The sequence below is a fragment of the Bos taurus genome, chromosome 17 (genome assembly GCF_002263795.3).
Source record: "Bos taurus isolate L1 Dominette 01449 registration number 42190680 breed Hereford chromosome 17, ARS-UCD2.0, whole genome shotgun sequence".
Classification (NCBI taxonomy): domain Eukaryota; kingdom Metazoa; phylum Chordata; class Mammalia; order Artiodactyla; family Bovidae; genus Bos; species Bos taurus.
Genome location: NC_037344.1, coordinates 6,321,853 through 6,336,955, shown reverse-complemented (window position 1 = coordinate 6,336,955; position 15,103 = coordinate 6,321,853). Strand labels below are relative to the sequence as shown.

Below are 15,103 nucleotides of genomic sequence, written 5' to 3'. Positions count from 1 at the left end.
AGCCCCGCAAAATAAAGTCTCTCACTGTTTCCATTGTTTCTCCATCTATTTGCCATGAAGTGATGGGACTGGATGCCATGATCTTCATTTTTTGAATGTTGAGTTTTAAGCCAGCTTTTTCACTCTCCTCTTTCACTTTCATCAAGAGGCTCTTTAGTTCTTCTTCACTTTCTGCCATAAGGGTGGTGTCATCTGCATATCTGAGGTTATTGATATTTCTCCTGGCAATCTTGATTCCAGCTTGTGCTTCATTCAGCCTGGCAGCTTGCATGGTATACTCTGCTTAGAAGTTAAATAGAGTGACATTATACAGCCTTGATGTACTCCTTTGTCAATTTGGAACAAATCCGTTGTTCCATGTCTGGTTCTAACTGTTGCTTCTTGACTTGCATACAGATTTCTTAGGAGGCAGGTTAGGTGGTCCAGTATTCCCATCTCTTTAAGAGTTTTCCACAATTTGTTGTGATCCACACAGTTCAAGGCTTTAGTGTAGTCAGTGAAGCAGAAGTAGATGTTTTTCTGGAATTATCTTGCTTTTTCTTTGATCCAACGGATGTTGGCAGTTTGATCTCTGGTTTCTCTGCCTTTTCTAAATCCAGCTTATACGTCTGAAAGTTCTCAGTTCAACATATTGTTGAAGCCTAGCTTAAAGGATTTTGAGCATACCTTGCTAGCATGTGAAATGAGTGCAGTTGTGCAGTAGTTTGAGCATTCTTTGGCATTGCCTTTCTTTGGAATTGGAATGAAAACTGACTTTTTCTAGTCCTGTGGCCACTGCTTAGTTTTACAAATTTGCTAGTATGTTGAGTTCATCAGTTTAATAGCATCATCTTTTAGGATTTGCAGTAGCTCAACTGCAACACCATCACCTCCACTAGCTTTGTTCTTCGTGATGCTTCCTAAGGCCACTTGACTTCACATTCCAGAATGTCTGGCTCTAGGTGAGTGATCACACCATCATGGTTATCTGGGTCATTAGGATCTTTTTTTGTTTAGTTCTTCTGTGTATTCTTGCCACCTTTTCTTAATCTCTTCTGCTTCTGTTAGGTCCATACTGTTACTGTCCTTTATTGAGCCCATCTTTGCATGAAATATTCCCTTGGTATCTCTAATTTTCTTGAAGAGATTTCTGCTACTGCTACTGCTAAGTCACTTCAGTCATGTCCGACTCTGTGTGACCCCATAGACGGCAGCCCACCAGGCTCCACTGCCCTGGCATTCTCCAGGCAAGAACACTGGAGTGGGTTGCCATTTCCTTCTCCAATGCATGAAAGTGAAAAGTGAAAGTAAAGTCGCTCAGTCATGTCCGACCCTCAGCGACCCCATGGACTGCAGCCTACCAGGCTCCTCTATCCATGGGATTTTCCAGGCAGGAATACTGGAGTGGGGTGCCACTCTATTGTTTTCCTCTATTTCTTTGCATTGATCTTTGAAGAAGGCTTTCTTTTTTCTCTCCTTGCTCTTCTTTGCAACTCTGCATTTCAATGGATATATCTTACCTTTTCTCCTTTGCCTCTCACTTCTCTTTTCTTGCCAGCTATTTGTAAGCCCTCCTCAGACAACCATTTTGCCTTTTTGCATTTCTTTTTCTTGGGGATGGTCTTGATCACTGCCTCCTGTACAATGTCACCAACCTCTGTCCATAGTTCTCTAGGCACTCTATCAGAAATCTAATCCCTTGAAACTATTTGTCACGTCCACTGTATAATCGTAAGGGATTTGATAAAGGTCATACCTGAATGGGCTAGTGGGTTTCACTACATTCTTCAATTTAAGTCTGAATTTTGCAATAAAGAGTTCGTGATCTGAGGTACAGTCTGCTTCAGGTCTTGTTTTTGCTGACTGTATAAAGCTTTTCCATCTTTGGCTGCAAAGAATATAATCAGTCTGATTTTGGTATTGACCATCTGGTGATGTCCATGTGTAGAGTTTAAATGTAGTGAAAGAAAAAACAATTACCATAAAAAAGTATTAAATAACCTAAGAATAAACTTAAGAAATACGTAAGATATGTATGAAGGTATTGAAAAATGCTCCTGAAGGGGATACATAAATGATATGAGATATAGAGATGCTGGTTCTCCTTAAATTAACGTGTATGTTTAATGCAGTTCCACTAAAAATAACAAGATTTTCAGGGGCTAAACAGCCTTATTCTGCGCTCATATGGAAAAATAAGTAAGCATGAACAGCTCAGCCATTTCTGAGAAGAGATTAAAACATGCTGCAAGATTATAATAATTGAAACATTTGTATTACTAAATGTCATGTTTAGTATATGACAAAAGATGGCATTTCAAGTTAATTGGAGAAAGATGCTCTGTTCAATAAATAGTGGTCGGATAACCAGGTGGCCATCTGGAGTAGGGAAAGAAAAGGCTATTTAGAACAGTATCTCAAGTGTTAAGCAAAATTGATCTATGTTAAACAGAAATTTAAAAAATATTTTATGGAAGAAAGCATGGGAAAGTTATTTTATAATCTTGGAGTACATATGGCCTAAGTAAGAGAGAAAAAAGAGAAGCCGTAAAAGAGATTGATAAACTTGATTACTTTAGAAAACTAACAGAAAAAAATCCTGCATAAAGGAAGACTAAGATAATTGGGAGAAAATTTTTGCTTCTCATCCTGCAAAGGGACTAATTTCCCTAATGAAGAGTTTCTACAGATCCATAAGAACAATCCCAACAACCCAGTAGAAAAATGGACAAAGGATACAAATAGTCTATAGGAAGAAAAATAATGGCGTCTTTCAAACATATTGAGAAGGTGCTGAACCTGCTCATTTTAAAAGATATGCACATTACAACTAAACCGAGGTACCATTTATCACTGATGGGCAGAGATTAAGAAATTGCATAACCTATTCTGTAGATGGAATGAGTGCAAAACAATAGTGTCTTTTGTGGGTAGTTTGGCAAAATCTATAGGACTGATGCTAAAGCTGAAGCTCCAGTACTTTGGCCACCTCATGCGAAGAGTTGACTCATTGGAAAAGACCCTGATGCTGGGAGGGATTGGGGGCAGGAGGAGAAGGGGATGACGGAGGATGAGATGGCTGGATGGCATCACCGACTCGATGGACGTGAGTCTGAGTGAACTCCGGGAGTTGGTGATGGACAGGGAGGCCTGGCGTGCTGCAATTCATGGGGTCGCAAAGAGTCGGACACGACTGAGCAACTGAACTGAACTGAACTGATAGTATGAAAAGGGCTTCCCACATGGCTCAGTGATGAAGAATCCACCTGCCAAGCAGGAGATACTGGTTCGATCTCTGGGTTGGGAAGATCCCCTGGAAAAGGAAATGGTATCCCACTCCAGTATTCTTGCCTGGAAAATCCCATGGACCGAGGAGTCTGGTGGCCTTGAAAAAGAGTCGGATATGACTTAGTAACGAAACAACAGTAGTATGAAAAAATTCATATTCCTTGACTCAACTCCAGTTCTAGAAGTTTATCCTAGATAAGTGTACAAATACATTCCTATAGATATACATACATTCATATATACTATGCATGTATCCTACATATACATATGTGTTACATGCATGAGAAAGTGATTTATGTTCAAAGATACTAATTGTAGTGTAGTGTTTATAAAATGGCTAAAGATTAGAAACAACCAAAATGTTCATCCGTGGGAGACTGAATTAATACATTGCATTAACAGCTGCTGTTAGAAAACTGTGCAGTTTACGTTAGAAACCTGTGTCGTCATACACAAACATAGCAGTGAATCTCTTTATGTATCATTTTGGAAACATTGCCAGTATATGCTGTTCGGTGAAAAATGCAAGGTGCAGAACAGTGTATATGATATGTTCATTTATTTGTTAAAAATGTTTTGCTCATTTATGAATAGGTACAGTCTCTGGGAGGTATAATTTGAATATATCTTCAGTTCAGTTCAGTTGCTCAGTCGTGTCTGACTCTTTGCGACCCCATGAATCGCAGCACCCCTGGCCTCCCTGTCCATCATCAACTCCCGGAGTTCACTCAGACTCATGTCCATCGAGTCGATGATGCCATCCAGCCATCTCATCCTCTGTTGTCCCCTTCTCCTCCTGCCCCTAATCCCTCCCAGCATCAGGGTCTTTTCCAGTGAGTCAACTCTTCCCATGAGGTGGCCAAAGTACTGGAGTTTCAGCTTTAGCATCATTCCTTCCAAAGAACACCCAGGGCTGATCTCCTTCAGAATGGACTGGTTGGATCTCCTTGCAGTCCAAGGGACTCTCAAGAGTCTTCTCCAAAATCAACTATGCTGCTAAGTCGCTTCAGTCGTGTCCGACTCTGTGCAACCCCAGAGACAGCAGCCTACCAGGCTCCACCGTCCCTGGGATTCTCCAGGCAAAAACACTGGAGTGGGTTGCCATTGCCTTCTCCAATGCATGAAAGTGAAAAGGGAAAGTGTCTTTTCAAATGAGTCAGCTCTTCACATCAGGTGGCCAAAGTACTGGAGTTTCAGCTTCAGCATCAGTCTTTCCAATGAACATTCAGGACTGATTTCCTTTAGGATGGACTGGTTTGATATCCTTGCAGTCCAAGGGTCTCTCAAGAGTCTTCTCCAAAACCGCAGTTCAAAAGCATCAATTCTTTGGCACTCAGCCTTCTTCACAGTCCAACTCTCACATTCATACATGACCACAGGAAAAACCATAGTCTTGACTAGATGGACCTTTGTTGGCAAAGTAATGTCTCTGCTTTTCAATATGCTATCAAGATTGGTCATAACTTTCCTTCCAAGGAGTAAGCGTCTTTTAATTTCATGGCTGCAGTCACCATCTGCAGTGATTTTGGAGCCCCCAAAAATAAAGTCTGACACTGTTTCCACTGTTTCCCCATCTGTTTCCCATGAAGTGATGGGACCAGATACCATGATCTTCGTTTTATGAATGTTGAGCTTTAAGCCAAGTTTTTCACTCTCCACTTTCACTTTCATCAAGAGGCTTTTTAGTTCCCCTTCACTTTCTGCCATAAGGGTGGTGTCATCTGCATATCTGAGGTTATTGATATTTCTCCCGGCAATCTTGATTCCAGCTTGTGCCTCTTCCAGCCTAGCGTTTCTCATGATATACTCTGCATAGAAGTTAAATAAGCAGGGTGATAATACACAGCCTTGATGTACTCCTTTTCCTATTTGGAACCAGTCTGTTGTTCCATGTCCAGTTCTAACTGTTGCTTCCTGACCTGCATATAGGTTTCTCAAGAGGCAGGTCAGGTGGTCTGGTATTCCCATCTCTTTCAGAATTTTCCACAGTTTGTTGTGATCCACACAGTCAAAGGCTTTGGCATAGTCAATAAAGCAGAAATAGATGTTTTTCTGGAACTCTCTTCCTTTTTCGATGATCCAGCGCATGTTGGCAATTTGCTCTCTGGTTCCTCTGCCTTTTCTAAAACCAGCTTGAACATCTGGAAGTTCATGATTCACGTATTGCTGAAGCCTGGCTTAGAGAATTTTGAGCATTACTTTACTAGTGTGTGAGATGAGTGCAATTATGTGGTACTTTGAGCATTCTTTGGTATTGCCTTTCAAATATTGCTTAATGAGTGTCATTGTTATTCATCAAAAATGATTTGTGTGCTTCCTGAAGGGTGCTTCTTGGAGGATGTCAGTACAGGATCTGTAAACCAAAGATGGCAAATAAGATTGAGAAGCATATGAAACAAAACTAAGTGGGCTTCTTTTTTTAGGCCTTCTTAGAGCCTTAATCGGAGGAGGCAATGGCACCCCACTCCAGTACTCTTGCCTGGAAAATCCCATGGACGGAGGAGCCTGGTAGGCTGCAGTCCATGGGGTCGCTAAGAGTCGGGAACAACTAAGTGACTTCACTCTGACTTTTCACTTTCATGCACTGGAGAAGGAAATGGCAACCCGCTCCAGTGTTCTTGCCTGGAGAATCCCAGGGACGAGGGAGCCTGGTGGGCTGCCGTCTATGGGGTCGCACAGAGTGGGACACGACTGAAGCGACTTAGCAGCAGCAGCAGCAGCAGAGCCTTAATACCACTCTCGTATTCTTGCCTGGAAAATCCCATGGATGGAGAAGCCTGGTGCGCTGCAGTCCATGGGGTCGCTGAGAGTCAGACATGACTGAGCGACTTCACTCTCACTTTTCACTTTCATGCATTGGAGAAGGAAATGGCAACCCACTCCAGTGTTCTTGCCTGGAGAGTACCAGGGATGGGGGAGCCTGGTAGGCTGCCGTCCGTGGGGTCACACAGAGTCGGACACAACTGAAGTGACTTAGCAGCAGCAGCAGCAGCAGCAGCAGCAGCAGAGCCTTAATAAACCTAACAATAATGCACTGTGTGAATATTCCAAGAGGCATATTTCAGAATGTAAGTGAAGCAAGTAAAGTGAAAGTCATTCCATTGTGTCTGACTCTTTGTTACCCAATGTACTGTGGCCCGTGGACTGGGCTCCTCTCTCCATGAAATTCTCCAGGCAAGAATACTGGAGTGAGTAGCCATTCTGTTCTCAAGGGGATCTTCCTGGCCCAGGATTGAACTCATTGCAGGCAGATTCTTTACTATGTGAGCCACCAGGGAAACCCAATATCAAGAGGGATATGTTAGAACGTAGCATTTTCCAAATCTACTTGAATACAACAACAACCACTACTTTTTTTTTTCTTTCAGAAGCAGGAGTAGCTGTTGCAGGAAATATCACTTTAATGCTTAGATTTCGACTTTGTTCACCTTTGTTCTTCATTTTGACCATTCTTCATTCATTTCTAAGAGGGCTGCAGTCTCTGCTCTTCCTCCTCTGTGATGTACTGCAGTTCACTCATTCATTTTGTGATTGGGACCTTCCCAAGGCATTCAAATAACACTGCGTTTCTTGAGTGAAGAAGAGAATCTATATAATTAGTGTAAAATCTTAGGAATCAGTTGGATGGAAATTGAAGATTAAAGCTTCATTTGATTGAGCTTTCCACAAAGCTTGAAAAGGAATGAAATGGACTTAATGGGTAGGTAGTTGAGGAATTGTGAGTTTGACATAGAGAAGATATGGGTTCTACCTCTGTCTTCACTGTTCACCAGCATTTAATTTTGAACACGTCACCTACCTTGTGCATGCTAAGTCTCTTCAGTTGTGTCCGCGTCTTTGTGACGCTATAGACTGTAGCCCACAAGTCTCCTCTGTCCATGGGATTCTCCAGGCAAGAATATTGGAGTGGGTTGCCATGCTGTCCTCCAGGGGATCTTCCAGACCCAGGGATTGAACCTGCATCTCTTATGTCTCCTGCATTGTCTGACAGCTTCTTTACCACTAGCACCACCTGGGAAGCCCTGTCCCCTCCCTTTCCTGTGCCTTATTTTTGTCACCTATAAAATTCATGGATTGGGCTTAGGGCCATCCATTTTAAGACTCTTGAATTATTATTACTATGGTTGAGTGGAATCAGGGAAGACTGTGGGCCTCAGTAGAACATTTTGTTCTTATCTGCAAGTTTTCACATAACCTGTCTCAGTTCAGCTCTTTTGGAGAATGAAATTATTCAATAATCAACTCATCGTCAACACTACGAATTTGAAAACTTCTTGAATTGTTTGAGGCTTGTACTTGATTGATTGGTTTGTTAATTACTCTCCAGGAAAGCACTTGATTATAGCACGGGTCAATTAATCCAATGCTATGGAAAAATCCACACCTCCTATGAAAACGCCCCTCTGCATTCATTTTGCCGATACAGGGAGAAATCTGTGATGTGGCTGTTAATTATCTTCCCCTCTCCGCCCACAACCTGCACAGCATTCATCTGATGGTTTGCTGTGCTTTTTGTGCACTCCCCACCTATTAGCAGATTTCTGAACTCAGCATAGTAGAGGTCTGAATTCACTGAATTTATGCCATCTGCAAATGAGGTTTAAATTTGTCCCTGTTTTGAAATTAGGGAAATGACATAGCCATTGCATAGAAGGATTGTGAACCTGAATTTGATTTTGTTAAGTGGAGGTAGAATGTTTTGTTAGAAGGAAAGCACTTGCCTGGGCAGAGATTTGGGTGTGACTCAATTGTGAACTGCCATCTCCTCACCCCCTTATTAGCAGGAGATGTATTTTGTTTTTAAGGGAAGTGACAAGGAGAGAATTATAAAGACCCAGTGAATTTTAAGAGAGTCCTTTCAATTTACTTTAATTCCGTTTAACCTTGCTTTCCATCTTATCCTGTGCATTACTCTCAAGGAACTCAGCTTCCTTTGAGGTCTCGAAGCGTGGCTGCTGGCGGAATCCTGCTGGTAAAATATAAGTGATTCTCAGTAAGCCCTTCCTGATACATAGGGATGCCTTGCTGCCAAGTAAAAGCATGTGTGTGATTCTCAGTAAGCCCTTCCTGATACATAGGGATGCCTTGCTGCCAAGTAAAAGCATGTGTGTGTGAGTGCCTGTAAAGGAGGGAAAGGGCAGGATGTATGGTAATGGATACTGAAGTGGGAGGAGTGTTTCTCATGAATTAGAGATGCCCTTTCATAATTCAAGAGTCTCAGAATGAGAAAAGGCTTGACATCACCTGAAAAGCATCTGGAAGCAATCTGTAATCGTTAAGAGGCAGTAGGAGAGCCTGTCTCTCTCCAGTACCTGATAATAAAACAGTTCATGTGGGATTATGGAAGAAGTAGAATTCTCTCTCACTTGTAAGTCATTGTAAAATTGCTTGAGATGAAATGCCCAGAGATTTGATTGTGAATTACACTTTGAGGTCATAGGTGCTAAATATTGGAGTCAAGTGAAGAAGGCAGATTTGAAGGTACTGAAGAAATTTTAATGTGAATTTGTTTATTTGCATGTGAAGTGTTATCCCTTGCCTCTCAGGCCCCATACACACTTCTTCTGTGCCCAGGCATTACCACAACTGTATCCAGTTTTGAAGACTTTGGTCACATTAAGGTCCCTCTCTTCATCTTTATCCCTTTCACGAAACAAACATGTGTTATAAGAAACGACTTCCCAAGCCTTTGAGGCATCTGTAGGTCAAACATACACACAAAACCTCTTATAGTGACTTCTAGGGAACCATCTTTTAATATACTGGGCTGTTACAGAAAAATTATGTTAATGAATGGTGCGTCCTTATTACACAGAGATTTTGAAAAGAGCTGGTATATTTGTTATACCAGTCAGTCCTAAAGGATATCAACCCTGAATATTCATTGGAAGGACTGATGCTGAAACTCCAGTACTTTGACCACCTGATGCAAAGAGCCGACTCATTGGAAAAGACCCTGATGCTGGGAAAGATTGAAGGCAGGAGGAGAAGGGGATGACAGAGGATGAGATGGTTGGATGGCATCATCAACTGAATGGACATGGGTTTGCACAATCTCCGGGAGATAATGATGAACAGGGAAGCCTGGTGTGCTGAAGAACATGGGGTTGCAAAGAGTCAGAAACGATTTAGCGACTGAACATTTGTTGTACTGAAACTGTGTAGTGTCATTTCAGGGGGGCCTCTGAAGGGCTCCAGTATAGCAGTCCTTTATGTCTCAGTGGAGAAAAGAATTCAGCAAGAGACAAAGTGATAGATAAGGAAGTGACTTATTAGAATAGAACATTTGTGAGGTTTACAAGTGTGTGGGTGAGAAATGCCACACCCTAAGAACTTACTGGGCTACAGTTTTATAATAAAGGAAAAGTAGGGAGGGGCAGAAGAGCTCCTTTGTCTCTCTTGGGTAGACATCATACTTCCATCATCAGCTCCTCTTCCAGGCTGGGCAGGAGAGTTTTCTTGTCTCTACATGGTCAAGCTAGGTCCACAAATTATTGTTTTTTTTTTATGTGTGCAGAGAGTATGTCCTAGGGATCATTAACTTAATGAGCTCACTGGGGAGGATGTGAGGTTTATGCCACCGTTGTTATCTTGTTTTGGGGCACGTCTCATGCTTCTGTTGCATGGTTGTGTGTTAAGCAAGCCTGCTTGGTTTTGTGGGTAAGCAGACCTTCTCTCTTGAGTAATCATTAACTTACAGGGGTCTCCCATATATTTTCTATTTATAGTCCCCTAGAGGGATTCTGTTTAATCACCTACTTTGTCCCTTTACTCTGTCCCTATCAGGAGTAGATTCTGACTTGAATTGCTCACCGTAACCTGGAAAATCCCATGGACGGAGGAGCCTGGTAGGCTACAGTCCATGGGGTTGCAAAGAGTTGGACACGACTGAGCGACTTCACTGTTTTTTGGCCTTTTGCGGTCTCTATGCTTGGGGTTAGTCTGTGCTCTCTAGGACACCTCTAGGTTATGTTCTCTGTACTGTTCGTCCTAGGTGGGACAATTTCCCAGCTTCTTCTTTTTTGGGAACCCAGGCCTTGTACTAGAAGCACTGCATCTTAGCCACTGTGTCACTAGGGAAGTCCCTTCTCAGCCTTCTTCAAGCTCACGTTTTTCTGAATGTATGGTCAGGAAGCCATGTAACTGTGCTGTGAAACATCTTCCCAGGTAGGCATGATCACATGAGATCTGTCTCTAAAACCAAAGTAAACTTTGCCCATGGGATGGCAAAAAATTGAACTTTCAACTGTCAATATTTGAATAGGTCAGAGGTGCCTGGGAATATGTGGCAAATATCACACCTTTAAAGAGAAGGAGCCTATGAAGTTTCTTGCTATTTTATATTTTGTTCTCATTATAATGTTATGTTGCTGATGCATGGATATGGGTTTATTTAATTCCACATTTTTTTTTCTCTTCTAAAAGAAGTATATAATTACTTACCGTCTCTTGGAGGACAGAAGAATCCTTCTCTCCTTTCTGCTGCCCAGTGGGAGTCTGTCATATTTGGCTAGCATTCAGACTTCTAAATAAAGATTCAATTTTTGCTTATAATTTTTTTTAAAAAATTAGTGCAATGTCAGGCAGAGCCATTCAGTGCACAACAAATGGCGGTAGCTGGGAGGGGAGAAAACCTGGAGAAAAATTGATTGGGTTTTTTTAGTTTATTGATGACTGTGGGTCTCTCTCTCTCTCTTTTTTTTTTAGTTGTTTTCTGTAGATTTTGGAAATATTCTTCTGGGAATTGCCAGCAGTGCCAAGTGTTGGGAAAATCTTTTCTGCCCTTCCGATAGAGTGAAGTGAGCAAACATAATCTAGCAGAAGGCTGGTGAAGAGAGTAATCACAGGTAATGTCTTTTCTTGTTACTATTGATGTGTGTTCAGTAATGTTCAGTAACAAATTAAAGAAAAATAAGCCTACTTGAATTTACACATCCAAGTGCTGACGGAAGGAAAACACAACTTGAGAGTTTTGAATTAAGTTTTATTCTGGGACTTTACTGAAGACTATAGCCCGGGAGACAGCCTCTCAGATACCTCTGAGGAGCTGCTCCAGAAGGTAAGGGAAGAGCCAGGATGTGTAGGCATGTTGAGCTTTAAAACAAAACAAAACAAAACGTGTAGTCAAACATCAAAAGATAACTGCTAATCACAGAAATAAACATTGCAAGTTAATGATTTTAGTGCCTTTTTACTTACAGGAAGATGCAAGACATGCTCACTGAAATTATTCGTTAGATATGCATCTTAATTATCTAGGGCCAGTATCCAGAGCACATTGTGCTTCCTGTTTTTCTCTATCCTGAATTGCCCTTGGGGTGTACCATCAGTGGGCGTGGGGGTGCTGCAGTGGCTGATGGCTTGGTCCTTGTTTACTGGAATGACAGGCAACATCCCTTGTCCACAGAGGTGAACATTATCTTGTTCAAAGCAGTCTTTCTGAGAGACTGCGCTCTCTGCTCTACTCAAAACATTAAAAAAAATTATATATTTGACTAAACTGGATCTTAGTTCCTGCATGTGAACTCTTGGTTACACCTGTGGGATCGAACCCAGCTCCCTGCATTAGGAGGGTGGCATCTTAGCCACTGGACCACTAGGGAAGTCCCAAAGATTTTTTTTTTCTTTGGGAACTGCATCTGAATCCTCTGGTGGCATTCTTTTAAGCATCCTATTTTCTGTGGTGGTAAATGTAAACCCTAGGAGGGTGTTTTGGGAAGTAGTCTAAATTTCTTCAGAGCTGCACTGTGGGATCTTGGAAGTTCTAATTTTGATCAAAAACCAGAAGGAGGAATAATGTAATGAAACCAGTTTCTCTCTGTATAATTTGTATGTGTGTTTGAAGTCTTATACACTATATTGAAAGTTACTTCTAAAAAGTGGTGACTCTGAGTTTCAAACAGTCATATAATAGTATTGTTATTAGACTTGTAGCTTACAGAGAAGCATATGCTGTTTATTTGTATGTAAATATTGCTATTCTTTCTTATTAAAATTGATCAATTTGTCAATTGTTTATCAGGTTGAATAAGATGAGATTTAATTTCCTTATAAGATATATTTCTAAGGCTCTGTAATTTGCATCTTATTAGAGGTGTGTTTTGCATTGTAAAGTGTTGTTATAGTACTTGTTAAAAATGCACAATGAAAATTCAGATTAGTAGGACTAGGTGCCAAATCTAGTGTGTCATAATCTGAATCAGAGTGCTAAGGGGGAAGGGTTTGGGAATTTTGCAAGTGACTACCACCCAAGATGGACACCGCCAATGCAATGAAAGCATGCTTCCACCTAATCTTTTATTTTGGATTTAAAGGTATTACCATCACCTTGATTTTTGCTTTGAATAAAACAATGCTGGTATTTTTAGTATACTGTTTTGACACAGGATTATGTTTTCAAGTGGGCTTCCCTGGTGGCTTAGCTGGTAAAGAATCAGCCTGCAGTGCAGGAGACTCGGGTTCCATTCCTGGGTTGAAAAGATCCCCTGGAGGAGGGAACAGCTACCCACTCCAGAATTCTTGCCTGGAGAATTCCATGGACTGTATAGTCCATGGGGTCACAAAGAGCCAGACACGACTGAGCAACTTTCACTTATGTTCTCAAGTTGCATGTTGTTAGATCAAATTACAGTTATTTGAACTTTATGTCTCAATTTAAAATGAGTATATTTTTCCTTGGATGCAGATGGATAAATTTGTTTTTGACAGCTAGATGGCAAATAACTAAGTTTTATGAAATATCTTCTTGGTTTGCTAGTAAGTTGTACCTCAGGTATCTTATTCAGCTTGTGGTAAAGAGTGACGGGATAGGTCTTAGAGGCTCCTGGAGTCTGTGCTTTGCTACTGTAGCATCCAGGCCAGCATTACTCAGTAAACACTGTGAAGAAAGCTTTGCTGTGCAATTTATGGTTCGGACAGACCAAATCTTTTCTTTATAGTACTGAGATTTTATGAAGTTCTTTGAATCCCCCAAATGAAAGAAAGTATTAATATTGAATACTAGACTTTGATAGGATATTTTCATTGCCATGTACATTCTTTAGTAATCCTTCCTACAAAGTTATTAATTTTACAGAAAGTAAGCTTTGTGTATAAAGTGTGTTATTTTTTAGATATTTTAAATCTAAAAAATTTATTTATAAACATTATAAATAAATCATTTATTTGTACTATTTATTTATAAATAGACATATTTCTTTTTTCTTTTTTATAAATTTATTCATTTTAATTGGAGGCTAATTACTTTACAGTATTGTAGTGGTTTGCCATACATTGCCATGAATCAGCCACGGGTGTACATGTGTTCCCCATCCTGAAGCCCCCTCCCACCTCCCTCCCCATCCCATCCCTCTGGGTCGTCCCAGTGGACCAGCCCAGAGCACCCTGTCTCATCCATCAAACCTAGACTGGCAGTCTGTTTCACATGTGATAATATACATGTTTCAATGGCATTCTCCCAAATCATCCCACCCTCACCCTAATAAATCATTTATTTGCAGTTCAGTTCAGTTAAGTTGCTCAGTCGTGTCCGACTGTTTGCGACCCCATGAATAGCAGCACACCAGGCCTCCCTGTCCATCACCAACTCCCGGAGTCCACCCAAACTCATGTCCATCAAGTCGGCGATGCCATCCAGCCATCTCACCCTCTGTTGTCCCCTTCTCCTCCTGCCCCCAATCCCTCCCAGCATCAGGGTCTTTTCCAGTGAGTCAGCTCTTCGCATGAGGTGGCCAAAGTACTGGAGTTTCAGCTTTAGCATCATTCCTTCCAAAGAACACCCAGGGCTGATCTCCTCTAGGATGGACTGGTTGGATCTCTTTGCAGTCCAAGGGACTCTCAAGAGTCTTCTCCAACACCACAGTTCAAAAGCATCAATTCTTTTTATTTATCAATTATTTGTAGTATTTATTTATAAATAGACATATTTCCTAAATTTATTGATATTATAAATAAATACTGAAATATTTTTAGGTATTTTATAATCAGATTATACTTTTACTTTAAAAGACACATACAGTATTATATCATTCTATGTATGTTAATATTAAGAGAAATATACTTTATGTAAGATAAAAATGACTATAGACTTATAAGTTAAGGCCATTATAAGAAAATATTTCATTGTGTATACTTAAAAATTGTGTTAAAACGCACAACACAAAATTTACCATTTTAGCAAATTTCAAGCATGTAGTTCCAGTATTATAAGTATATTCACATTGTTGTGCAACCAGTTTCCATAGTGAAACTCTGTAGCCATTAAACAACTGCTCATTCTCCCTGCCCCCTGCACCTGGCAGCCACCTTTCTTTTTTTTGTCTCTGTGAATTTAACTATTCTGTGTACCTCATGGAAGTGGATTCATATGGTATTTGTCTTCTTGTGACAGGCTCATTTTACTTATAGTAATGTTCTCACAGTTCATCCATTTGTTAGAATTTCCTTCCTTTTTAAGGGTGAATAATATTTCTTATACACACACACACACACATTACATTTTGTTTATCCATTCATTCATTATTAACGGACATCTGGGTTGCTTCAGCCTTTTGAATGTTATGAATAAGCTACTTGTACATGGGTGTGTAAATAATCTGTTTGCATTCCTGCTTTCAGCTGTTTTGGATATATATCTTAAAGTGGAATAGCTGGGTCACATATTAATTCTATTTTAAATTTTTTGAAGGACCACCTTACTGTTTTCCACATCAGCCAAGCCATTTTATATTTCTACCAGAAGTGCACAAGCATTCCAGTTTCTTTATATCCTCCCCAACACTGGGTTTTAGTATTTTTTTGTTTTTGTTTTTGGTGATGATAGCCATCCTGATGTGTA

General features: G+C 40.7%; 1 protein-coding gene across 2 annotated transcripts in view; it reads left to right on the top strand.

Moving 5' to 3' along the window:
• FHIP1A (FHF complex subunit HOOK interacting protein 1A) overlaps nucleotides 1–15,103 on the top strand; it is a 308,163-nt gene that overhangs the window by 71,831 nt on the left and 221,229 nt on the right. The window contains exon 2 of one of the 2 annotated variants that reach the window (XM_005217478.5): nucleotides 10,975–11,114. The exons of the other annotated variant lie outside the window; for it this stretch is intronic. The gene's annotated coding sequence lies outside the window, so the exon portion shown is untranslated. The remainder of the gene's footprint in view (nucleotides 1–10,974; nucleotides 11,115–15,103) is intronic. 2 annotated transcript variants of the gene reach the window in all.